Below are 13,441 nucleotides of genomic sequence, written 5' to 3'. Positions count from 1 at the left end.
TAGCATATAATATTTCTCTTTTTGTGCCTGGCTTATTTCGCTCAGCATTATGTCCTCAAGGTTCATCCATGTTGTCATATGTTTCACCAGATCGTTCCTTCTTACTGCCGCGTAGTATTCCATCGTGTGTATATACCACATTTTATTTATCCACTCATCTGTTGAAGGACATTTGGGTTGTTTCCATCTCTTGGCAATTGTGAATAATGCTGCTATGAACATTGGCGTGCAGATATCTGTTCGTGTCACTGCTTTCCGATCTTCCGGGTATATACCGAGGAGTGCAATCGCTGGATCGAATGGTAGCTCTATATCTAGTTTTCTAAGGAACTGCCAGACTGACTTCCAGAGTGGCTGAACCATTATACAGTCCCACCAACAATGAATAAGAGTTCCAATTTCTCCACATCCCCTCCAGCATTTGTAGTTTCCTGTTTGTTTAATGGCAGCCATTCTAACCGGTGTTAGATGGTATCTCATTGTGGTCTTAATTTGCATCTCTCTAATAGCTAGTGAAGCTGAACATTTTTTCATGTGTTTCTTGGTCATTTGTATTTCCTCTTCAGAGAACTGTCTTTTCATATCTTTTGCCCATTTTATAATTGGGCTGTCTGTACTATTGTCATTGAGTTGTAGGATTTCTTTGTATATGCAAGATATCAGTCTTTTGTCAGATACATGGTTTCCAAAAATTTTTTCCCATTGAGTTGGCTGCCTCTTTACCTTTTGAGAAATTCCTTTGAGGTGCAGAAACTTCTAAGCTTGAGGAGTTCCCATTTATCTATTTTCTCTTTTGTTGCTTGTGCTTTGGGTGTAAAGTCTAGGAAGTGGCCTCCTAATACAAGGTCTTGAAGATGTTTTCCTACATTATCTTCTAGGAGTTTTATGGTACTTTCTTTTATATTGAGATCTTTGGTCCATTTTGAGTTAATTTTTGTGTAGGGGGTGAGGTAGGGGTCCTCTTTCATTCTTTTGGATATGGATATCCAACTCTCCCAGCCCCATTTGTTGAAAAGACCATTATGGCTCAGTTCGGTGACTTTGGGGGCCTTATCAAAGATCAGTCGGCCATAGATCTGAGGGTCTATCTCTGAATTCTCAATTCGATTCCATTGATCTATATGTCTATCTTTGTGCCAGTACCATGCTGTCTTGGCAACTGTGGCTTTATAATAAGCTTCAAAGTCAGGGAGTGTAAGTCCTCCCACTTCGTTTTTCTTTTTTAGAGTGTCTTTAGCAATTCGAGGCATCTTCCCTTTCCAAATAAATTTGATAACTAGCTTTTCCAAGTCTGCAAAGTAGGTTGTTGGAATTTTGATTGGGATTGCATTGAATCTGTAGATGAGTTTGGGTAGAATTGACATCTTAATGACATTTAGCCTTCCTATCCATGAACATGGAATATTTTTCCATCTTTTAAGGTCCCCTTCTATTCCTTTTAGTAGAGTTATGTAGTTTTCTTTGTATAGGTCTTTTACATCTTTGGTTAAGTTGATTCCTAGGTACTTGATTTTTTTAGTTGCTATTGAAAATGGTATCTTTTTCTTGAGTGTCTCTTCAGTTTGTTCATTTCTAGCATATAGAAACATTACTGACTTATGTGCATTAATCTTGTATCCCGCTACTTTGCTAAATTTGTTTATTAGCTCTAGTAGGTGTATCGTTGATTTCTCAGGGTTTTCTAGATATAAGATCATATCATCTGCAAACAATGACAGTTTTACTTCTTCTTTTCCAATTTGGATGCCTTTTATTTCTTTGTCTTGCCGGATTGCCCTGGCTAGCACTTCCAGCACAATGTTGAATAACAGTGGTGACAGCGGGCATCCTTGTCTTGTTCCTGATCTTAGAGGGAAGGCTTTCAGTCTCTCACCATTGAGTACTATGCTGGCTGTGGGTTTTTCATATATGCTCTTTATCATGTTGAGGAAGTTTCCTTCAATTCCTACCTTTTGAAGTGTTTTTATCAAAAAGGGATGTTGGATTTTGTCAAATGCTTTTTCAGCATCTATGGAGATGATCAATTGATTTTTCCCTTTCGAGTTTTTAATGTGTTGTAATACATTGATTGTTTTTCTGATGTTGAACCATCCTTGCATGCCTGGAATGAACCCCACTTGGTCATGGTGTATGATTTTTTTAATGTGTCTTTGGATTCGATTTGCAAGTATTTTGTTGAGGATTTTTGCATCTATATTCATTAGGGAGATTGGCCGGTAGTTTTCCTTTTTTGTAGCATCTTTGCCTGCTTTTGGTATTAGATTGATGTTAGCTTCATAAAATGAGTTAGGTAGTGTTCCATTTTTTTCAATGTTTTGAAAGAGTTTGAGTAAGATTGGTGTCAGTTCTTTCTGGAAAGTTTGGTAGAATTCCCCTGTGAAGCCATCTGGCCCTGGGCATTTATTTGTGGGAAGATTTTTGATGACTGATTGGATCTCTTTGCTTGTGATGGGTTGGTTGAGGTCTTCTATTTCTTCTCTGGTCAGTCTAGGCTGTTCATATGTTTCCAGGAAATTGTCCATTTCTTCTACATTATCCAGTTTGTTGCCATACAGTTGTTCATAATATCCTCTTATAATTTTTTTAATTTCTTCAGGATCTGCAGTTATGTCACCTTTTTCATTCATTATTTTGTTTATATGGGTCTTCTCTCTTTTTGATTTTGTCAGTCTAGCTAGGGGCTTGTCAATCTTGTTGATCTTCTCAAAGAACCAACTTTTGGTGATATTTATCCTTTCTATTGTTTTTTTGTTCTCTATGTCATTTATTTCTGCTTTAATCCTTGTTATTTCTTTTCTTCTACTTGGTTTAGGATTGGTTTGCTGTTCATTTTCTAGCTTCTTCAGTTGATCCATTAGTTCTTTGATTTTGGCTCTTTCTTCCTTTTTAATATATGCGTTTAGTGCTATAAATTTCCCCCTTAGCACTGCTTTTGCTGCATCCCATAGGTTTTGGTATGTTGTGTTCTCATTTTCATTCGTCTCTATATATTTAGCAATTTCTCTTGCTATTTCTTCTTTAACCCACTGATTGTTTAGGAGTGTGTTGTTTAACCTCCAGGTATTTGTGAATTTTCTAAGTCTCTGATGGTTATTGACTTCTAATTGTATTCCATTGTGGTCAGAGAATGTGCTTTGAATAATTTCAATCTTTTTAAATTTATTGAGGCTTGTTTTATGTCCCAGCATATGATCTATTCTGGAGAAAGTTCCGTGAGCACTAGAAAAGTATGTGTATCCTGGTGATTTGGGATGTAATGTCCTGTAGATGTCTGTTAAATCTAATTCATTTATCAGATTGTTTAGGTTTTCAATTTCCTTATTGGTCTTCTGTCTGGTTGATCTATCTATAGGAGAGAGTGATGTGTTGAAGTCTCCCACAATTATTGTGGAAACATCAATTGCTTCCTTTAGTTTTGCCAATGTTTCTCTCATGTATTTTGTGGCACCTTGATTGGGTGCATAGACATTTACGATTGTTATTTCTTCTTGCTGAATTGCCCCTTTTATTAGTATGTAGTGGCCTTCTTTGTCTCTCAAAACATCCCTGCATTTGAAGTCTATTTTATCTGAGATTAATATTGCTACACCTGCTTTCTTTTGGCTGTAGCTTGCATGAAATATTTTTTTCCATCCTTTCACTTTCAATTTCTTTGTGTCCCTGTGTCTAAGATGAGTCTCTTGTATGCAACATATTGATGGTTCATTTTTTTTGATCCATTCTGCGAATCTATATCTTTTAATTGGGGAGTTTAATCCATTTACATTCAACGTTAAAACCGTGAAGGCATTTCTTGAATCGGCCATCTTATCCTTTGGATTATGTTTGCCATATTTTTCCCTCTCTCTATTAATATCCTTTATTGTACCCATACCGAATCTCTTTAGTACTGAACCTTTCTCCAAGTCTCTCTGTCCTGTCTTTGTTTCTCTGTCTGTAGGGCTCCCTTTAGTATCTCCAGTAGGGCAGGTCTCTTGTTAGCAAATTCTCTCAGCATTTCTTTGTCTGTGAAAAATTTAAGCTCTCCCTCAAATTTGAAGGAGAGCTTTGCTGGATAAAGTATTCTTGGCTGGAAATTCCTCTCTCTCAGAATTTTAAATATATCGTGCCATTGCCTTCTCGCCTCCATGGTGGCTGCTGAGTAGTCACTACTTAGTCTTATGCTGTTTCCTTTGTATGTGGTGAATTGCTTTTCTCTTGCTGCTTTCAGAACTTGCTCCTTCTCTTCTATGTTTGACAGTGTGATCAGTATATGTCTCGGAGTGGGTTTTTTTGGATTTATTCTATTTGGAGTTCGCTGAGCATTTATGATTTGTGTATTTATGTTGTTTAGAAGATTTGGGAAGTTTTCCCCAACAATTTCTTTGAATACTCTTCCTAGACCTTTACCCTTTTCTTCCCCTTCTGGGACACCAATGAGTCTTATATTCGGACGCTTCATATTATCTATCATATCCCTGAGGTCCATTTCGAGTTTTTCAATTTTTTTCCCCATTCTTTCTTTTATGCTTTCATTTTCCATTCTGTCATCTTCCAGGTCACTGATTCGTTGTTCAACTTCCTCTAGTCTTGTACTATGAGTGTCCAGAATCTTTTTAATTTGGTCAACAGTTTCTTTAATTTCCATAAGATCATCCATTTTTTTATTTAGTCTTGCAATGTCTTCTTTATGCTCTTCTAGGGTCTTCTTGATTTCCTTCATATCCCGTACTAGGGTCTCATTGTTCATCTTTAGATCTTTGAGTAGCTGCTCTAGGTGTGTCTCTTCTGGTCTTTTGATTTGGGTGCTTGGGCTTGGGTTATCCATATCGTCTGGTTTTTTCATATGCTTTATAATTTTCTGTTGTTTTTGGCCTCGTGGCATTTGCTGTCCTTGATAGGGTTCTTTTAGGGTTTGTAGACCAGTTGAAGTCCTTATCTCTAATTTATCAGATCTACAGCTTCGTGGAGTACACTTTCTCTAACTAACCAGCAGGTGGCGTCCACGAGCCACCTGTTCTCCACAAGCCAGATCTCCCCTGCTTAGCCTTTTTGGTGAGTGGGGGAGTGAGTCTTGTGGGGCCCAATTGGTGTCCCAAGCTTGCGTGTGTAGTTGGTGTTGCCTGCCCTGTATGTGGGGCGTGTTTCTGGGCAGTCGGGGAGGGGGGGTGGCCCTAACAATCAAATCTCCCTGATGATCCTAGAGTTTTAAAGCTACTGCAATAGTCTAATCCTTCAGTTCAGTCCTGCCACAGTTTGTCTCTGCCACTGACCCACAAGTCTTTGGTATTGGCGTATGGCTCCTGAGACTTGCAAGTGGGCCCCTCTTCCAGGCTGTGCACCCCGGGTCCTCTGTTGAGGGATGACTGTGCTATGTCACAGGTGAGTGCCGTCCCCCCAGGGCAGTTCTGGGCTGCTGGGCTGTGTTGGGAGGCTCCCAGTCTGCTCAAATGATGGCTGAATGGGGCTCTGTTAATTCACACTGCTCCCCCTTCCCAGCTCTGGGACATTCAGCTGAGGTTGCAGGGAAGGCTAATGTCCACGCCCAGTTTTGTGGTGTGTGCCTGTTATTTGAAGCACTTCCGTCACACTGGGTTGTCTGGGGCAGCTCTGGGCTATGGGGCTGGCGATGGGCAGGAGTGTTTCCTGTCCACCAGGATGGTGGCTGTGATCGGACACCCCCCTTTTCTTGGGAAGTTGTGTTGTTTAGTGAATTTTCTCAGCCACTGGATTATTGCCTTTTGTCTCAGAGCTCTCTTAGTTCTGCTCTTGACTTGACGTGCCCAAATTTCAATTCTTTGAAGCTTTCTGTATTGAGCTTCTTAGAGTAATTGTTTTAGAAAAAGCAAAAAGGATTTAAAAAAAAAAAAAAAAAAAAAAAACGGCCCTCCTCAGAGATCTAATGGGTTATTGAAATGCTAATAGACAAAGCAACCAGGGCCATTAAGGAAAGGTGCCCTGGGCAGAGAGATCAGCCTTGCTTCGGGATTTGCATATGCGCCTCAAGGCCTGATCTCCGCCCTTCCCCTTTCTGTGTTCACCAGAACTCCAAAAATCCTCTGCTTTTACTTTGGAGCTTCTCGTGTTGTTTTCCTTCTATGCCCGTCTCCTCTCTGCTGGGCTGGCTGCTCTCAGAGTCTCTGGTGTCTGGCCTCAGTCTATCTATGGTTGGAGTTTGAATCAGTAGAATGAGTTTCCGATGAGAGCAGCCACTGCAATTCTCCCTTCTCCTTCCTGGAGCTGACAGCCCCTCCTCCCCCGGGACTGAGCCTGGCAGGGAGGGGCGCGGGTCCCCTGGCCGCAAAAACTTACAGATTTCGCTGATCTCAGCAGTTCCACGTTTTTATGAGTGTTGTATGAAGTATGCCCAAAGACAGATTGCTCTGTGGTGTCCAGTCCACGCAGTTCCTGGCTTTTTACCTACTTTCCTGGAGGAGTAACTAAAACATACAGCTCACCAGTCTGCCATCTTGCCCCGCCTGCTTTGATTTTTAATATAGTAAATATCAAGAGATATAACCCACAGAAACAAAAGCTCATTGGAGTCCTCAATATCTGTCAAGTTGTGAAGGTTCCTGAGATCAAAGAGTTTGCTAACAGCTCTACCAGGTCAGAACTGCATCCCTCTAACTTTTGTCCATGGGTGCTAGATCCACATAGAATAGGTTCACTACAATTTTCAACTGAGAGCCTTGCAAATCCCTGAAAACACTGTAATAAACACCCTGAGTTTTCTTTTCTGCAGATTAAGGGCCATCAGTTCCTTCAGTCATTACATACAGGCTATGATTTAGAATTTCCACACTATTTGATAGTTCTCCTTTGAACATATATCAGTGAGCAGTCTTAAATATAGCACTCAGAAATGAGCAAATTAGTATAAGGTCATACTTTTAATAGTAGAATGGGTCTAATGTTTTCATTATTGGAATTTTGCTTCTTTATGATGTTTAAGATTGAATTAACATTTTTGTCAATGGAATCATGATTTTGATGCACTTGGAGCTTACAGCTAAATAAAACTGCTAATGCTTTTCAATCAAGCCACCACATCTAGGCCATATTTCCTATATCTTTTACTTTTTATAGTAATTCTCTTTTTAGCCAATGGAGGATTTTACTCCCTATTAAATTGAATCTTATTTGATTCTATTATTGCAACATGTTGAACATCTAGACCCCCATCTGATATTTCAGTTTTCTCAGCTTTGAGTCATTCAAGTATTCAATAAACTTGGAATTTACATGACAAATCAAATAATTGATGATAGATTCAATGAAGGGTGGAATTCTTTGGCCCATCACTGTAGAACTGTTTTCGTGGTGAAGATACTTTCTCTCTTCAGATCCATCAGCACTTTCCTGTGAGGTGCCCAGGATATCACTTGTGGGTTTGCTGTTTCCTGAGTGAGATCACCTCCATGAGCCATGAAACTGATGGCAGCCTCCGGGTGCTGCTTAGTCCCCTATACTGCTTCTCTCCACCAACCCCGAACTTCAGGTCCCCCTTAACCATGTTTGCCCTTTCATATCAGAAAATTACTGTCTTTGACAGAGAAAGCAGAAAACAGATATGAGTTGAATGGCTTTACTTTCTGTCAGTTATTTTATACCTTCTGCTCCAAGTAGACCTTCTAACATTTTCTTCTTCTAGACAAAGCTTTAAAATACCTCTTCTTGGCATTAGGTTTCTTACAAGTCACCCCTCATTCTGGACTTTCTACTGAAATGAAACTTTCTCCCCTTCAGGGTACTCTCATCACCCTTGGTGATTCACCCCTCCTTTAGTCTATTGTTGTGCTTTTACAGAATCTGCAGTTGTCAAATTGCTCCCCGGGCTCCTAGGCTGCCTCATTACCTGTTTGGATACTCTCCCTTCTGTATTATCAGAATTTCAGTTTTGAAAGTCTCCCGATTGTCTTGAAGTTTTGCTTTTAGATGTCTCTGGCCTGGGATTCTGCTTCTATTTTCATGGAACACTTTGAGATCACCTTTTCTGAAGTCTATGGAACTCATGTGACTTTGGCTCTTCCTTGTTTTGGCTTCTTGAACTATGAAATAACACAGTCATTTTAAAAACATCTAGTATCCCAAAACTCTTAAGTCTTTACATTTTTATGACATTAAATGCCACTTTTATTTTCAAAATTGGTTTCTTGCCACCCAAAATAGATTAATTTTGTTTCTGGGATCGAATGCAAATATTTTATTTTCATTGCTATGTTTGATATTAGTAAAACTTGCCGTGTGCTGAGCTCCCTATCAGGTATTTGTTAATAAAATGCCAACTCTTTCAGATGTAATTTATTTCAATTAAGTATTTGCTTAGTGTGTCCAGGTGCCTAGGACTGTGTTAAAGGAAAACTAAAAAAGGATAAGACTTGGTCCCTGGCTTCAAATGATTTATTATGTCTATGAAAAAAATAGAGTAACAAAACAAATATCACATCATATAAGATAGTGTAAAAATGTATCCATTTGTTTCAGAATTCATTTAACAAGGATTTATTAAGCACCTACTACATACTGAATTCTTCAGCAGGCACCTGAAACACAAAGATGAAAAAGGTTCGGGGTATGTCCTTGAGGAATACCAGTCTATTGTGGGGTAGGAGGTAGGCAGGGAATGTCTACGATTATAAATAGAGTGAAAGCAAAGAGACATTCACACACAAGAAGCTAGGGGAACTCAAGCGACAAGGAGCCCAATGCTGTCTGTATGTCTAGACCCTTCAGAGAATTCTTTACAGAGGAAGGGCAGAAGTTGCATTCATGGATTGGCTGTTACCAGTCAGCAAATTGGTGAAGGGAATTCTAAACAAAGTGAACAGAACAGGCCAAGGGTGATTGGGAACTATGGGCAGTTCCACATGGCTGGAGAGTTTGCTCTGTATATTTGAGGGCAAGGGCTGGAGGTGAGTGAGGAAAGGTAGGAATTTAAAATTTAGTGTTTAAATCAGTGGTTTTCAATTGTGCTCTTTGGAATCCCTTAGGAACAAGAGGATGAGGGCTGTGGAAGAAAAGAAAGCTGAGCTGCAGGCTCTGGGCCTCTTGCCCCACTAAAACCAGGATGGCTGTTTTTAATTTGTTTTATATATTGGAATTTTGAGTAAGCTTTCCTTAAAATAATTGTTCTGGAACTTTTTTGTTTTTAATGGAGGCCACCGTGATAGTCAAATAGGAAATCCTGATAGCTTTTAAATAGAGGGGCAACATGGTCATTCCAGAGGTGGCATAGGGAATAGATAGGAAACAGGTTCGCAGCTATTGCATTTATAAGCTCACTCTTTCAAAATGTATTTGTTGTACACTGACCATGTGTAAGATGCAATGCTGTGCAAAGTGAGGGGAACAAGTTTCCGGACCATGAGAATCCAGGAGGACAGAGAGAGCTTTGGATCTGACAGTTTTATTGCAGAAACAGGGTGTGGTTGTTTGAAGCTTATATACCCCAGAAAAACATGTTCTCAAATCTAATCAATTCCTATGGAGGTGTGTGAACCGATTGTAAGTAGGACATTTTGATGAGGCTACTTCAGATAAGGTGTGGCCCAGCATAATAAGGATGGGTCTTAATCCTATGACTGGAGTCCTTTATCAGCAGAATGAAATTCAGACACAGAGAGAAAGGCATAAAGGAAACAGCCAGAAGCAGAAAGTCAGTGGAACCTAGAAGAGAAGGGAGAGGCCAGGAGAACTGCCATGTGCATTGCCATGTATTCTGGTTTGCTAATGGTGCCTTTTCGCAAAAAAACAGAAATGGATTGGCTTTTATAAAGGGGGTGTATTTGGTTACACAGTTATAGTCTTAAGGCCATAAAGTATCCAAGATAAGGCATCAACAATTGGGTACATTCACTGGAGGATGGCCAGTGGTGTCCGGAAAACCTCTGTTAGCTGGGAAGGCACGTGGCTGGCATCTGCTCCAAAGTTCTGGTTTCAAAATGGCTTTCTCCCAGGACATTCCTCTCAAGGCTGCAGTTCCTCAAAAATGTCACTCTTAGCTGCTCTTGGGACATTTTTCCTCTCTTAGCTTTTCTGGAGCAAAAGTCTGCTTTCAACAGCCATCTTCAAACTGTCTGTCATCTGCAGCTCCTCTCTCAGCTCCTGTGTGTTCTTCAAAGTGTCCCTCTTGGCTGTAGCAAGCTCGCTCCTTCTGTCTGAGCTTTTACAGTGCTCCAGTAAACTAATCAAGGCCCAGGCTGAATAGGTGGGGCCACACCTCCATGGAAATTGTCTAATCAGAGTTATCACCTACAGTTGGGTGGGTCTCATCTCCGTGGAAACACACAAAGAATTACAATCTAATTGACACTAATATGTCTGTCCACACAAGATTGCATCAAAGATAATGGCGTTTTGGGGGACATAATACATTCAAACTGGCACACCATGTGACAGGGAAGCCAAGGACCAAGGATCACCAGCAGCCAGCCCCAGAAGGCCCGTCTTTGGGAAGAAAGCATCGCCTTGATGACACCTTGATTTGGACTTTCTTTTAGCTTCAAAACTGTGAGCTAATAAATTCCCATTGTTTAACCTGTCTCATTTCATGGTATTTGCTTGAACAGACTAGGAAATAAAATACATGGCTTGGAGCGGTTCTTGAATGATGTTATAGGAGATGACAATGGCTGAGCCTTATACCTGCTTTTTTCCTCCTTGTAACTTTTTATTTTGATATAATTTCATTGTAGAGCATGACATAAAAGCACGTAAATATTCAGATTCTTATATTTAGGTTTATGTTTCCATTATATTTTTATTTCTGTAATGATGGAGATAAAGATGGTGACTATTTTGGATTCTTGAGTAATCGATGCTGTGAACTTTCAGAGCCTGAATTCTCAAGGATGAGTTGATTCTTTTTTGACTGAGATAAACATAGCTTTTTCCATCACAGTAACTGTTACTCTATAGTTCCTGTTAATGCAAAGGCCTTTTCTGGGGGTTTACCCTGCTTCCTGGTCCATGTAGCAGGAATCCCAGATGAATGTCTACCTCCTGGGAGGGTATGTATTGGCCACTTTGTGGAGAGTGATATTGAGATTTAAGACATGACACATCCATGCCACTCTTAAAGGAACTGAAAATAAATCTGTAAGGCCAATTGAATAATTCATCCAGTGGATGGCAGTAACTGAAAGTCCTTTTGGCTCTTATTATTAAAGCTTACTCTGTGCCAGGCTGTGTGCTCATCCCGTTTCTCATATTTCATTTAATTCTCAGAGCATATAGATGAAGGAGGAACTAGTATAGTAGTAGTATTTTCATTTTATTCATGAGGAAACTGCAGTTCAGAGTTGTTCTCTAACTTGCCAAAACATAGCTGGTCACTGGCAGAGCTGAGATTCAACCCAGGTGTAGTCACACTTCAAAGACTAAGTCATATTGTCCTCTGAGGTTTCAAAACTCGTGGTAAGAGCAGAGATTTGGTCAGAGACTTTTCTGGGAGGGGCTCACCTCCCAGCTCTCAAAGCCCTCTCCTTGGCCTGCCTGCTTTGTGATTGCACCCCCCACCCCACCCCTGCTGTATCAGGATTGTTTTCATCTGTTAGCAACTGAGATAGGGACTTCTGTGGCCTAATAAATTAGCAGTTTTCCTCTCATGTGGAAGAAGCCTGAAGGGGACAGTTCAGGGCAGGAAGGTAGACTTCCTGGGGTCATCGGGAGCCTGGGTTCCTTTTATGTCTATGTTCCACCATCTTTAGCAGCAGTCAAAAGTAAGTTGGCTACTGAATTCCCAGCTGTCACATTCAGGCAGGCAGACAGGAAGAGGGAAGCCAAAAAGGGTGCCCAGCTATATGTCAACTCTTTAAAGAACCTTCTTGTTAACTTCTCTTTGGCCAAAACTGGTCACATGATCATGTCTAGCTGTAAAGGGGGCTGGGAAATATAGTGTTTTAGCTGAGCACACTGGCTCCTTGAATAAATGCAAGATTATTACAATGGAAGAGGGGAGAGTAGGTATTAGATGGGCAGTTTAACCTCTGTGGTATGTCTTCCTACCCTGAGGTTGGCCCAGTTTATTTCTGGGTTCAAAAGGTATCCTCTGCAACATGTGCTGGAACTCTCCTCTGGCTTAACTTCTGAAAACTGGCCTATTGTATCATAACCTATTTTTATAGTCTTGTTCATGGAATTGAGAGTCATTTTCTTTAATTCTGGGTCCCAAGATTTGGACCTGCTTAGGAATATTCTTTTCTAAACTTCATAGACTCTCTGACCACAGTGGTCTTGATAGGACAGATAGAGAATACTGTCCTCCAGCATATGAACAAACAATCTGAAGCCAAATAAACTACCAACCTTAATTCAAAATCAAACTAGATACTGTGATCTGTGATATCCAATCCAGTGACTTAGTCATTGTTTTTCTAGGGCTTCTTTTTCTTATGTTTACATGTTTTTCAGTAAAAGAACTGAGCTTCTCTGGAGTAAAGGAAGGCCAGGATACTTCTGTATGTTGAGAAGAAATTATCTAAATAAAAAGCTATTCCAAAGCAGGGTCTAAAAATTGCAACTTTGCATATGTTACATTTGAAAATGTACATTTCAAATGTTTATAAGTAAGCATTAACTTTTTACAGCTACCTCCCCATCCCCAATACACCCATACACCCCAACACCTTCAACAACCCACAAGGAAATATTATTGTGCTAATCACAATCAAAGCATTTATTAAAAACACTAAGTACTAAGGTCAACGATTTTAGCATCGGTTAAGTTATGCTGCAGCAACAAACAACCCCCACATTTCAGTGGTTTAATACAATCCAAGTTTATTTCTTTCTCATTCCAAGTCCACTGCAGATCTGGATAATTCTCTGTGGAGAGCTAGTGATAAACTGAGCTAGGGTAGACTGACAGGCTCCACCTTCCTGCTACTGCACTGCCAGGAATGTGTGACCCCTCAGTCTACTCTAGGAGGGAAGAGGACTGCTGGAGAATCCAGACTGGGTTTTACTTTAGCTTGGAAGTGACATACATCATGTTAGCTGATTTTTTTTTCCCTTTGTTCTAGCCATGTGGCCTTGCCTAACTGCAGGGGAGCTAAGTGAATCTTCTGAGTTCCTGGAAAGAGAAGAGAATATGATGACTACTATCTCTACTTTAGTCTAATAATGGGTCAGTTGTTTAAAGTGTGTGGTGAACATCCTCTTTCAGTCTGCCAGTGTTTCTCCCCTTCTGCATGCACAATGCTGGTTTAAACTTGAGGCCTTTCGTGACTCTGATCCTGCAGCCTCCTTTGCCAAATCCCCCCTCATGATAGGCCATGATAGAAAGTAGGAGGTTACAGAATATCATCAGACAGCAAATTCCATGTAAATGTGGGTTTCTGAGACTGATGGGTCCTTTGTGAAGCAAATACTCAATACACAATTTTAAATGGATATTGAAAGGAGGAGTCAATTGTTCTTGAAAATATCCTTCAAATTCAGGCAATGTAATGGGATGTCA

Source organism: Choloepus didactylus, chromosome 17 (assembly GCF_015220235.1).
Source record: "Choloepus didactylus isolate mChoDid1 chromosome 17, mChoDid1.pri, whole genome shotgun sequence".
Taxonomy (NCBI): Eukaryota; Metazoa; Chordata; class Mammalia; order Pilosa; family Megalonychidae; genus Choloepus; species Choloepus didactylus.
Note: the sequence above shows the minus strand (reverse complement) of the source record.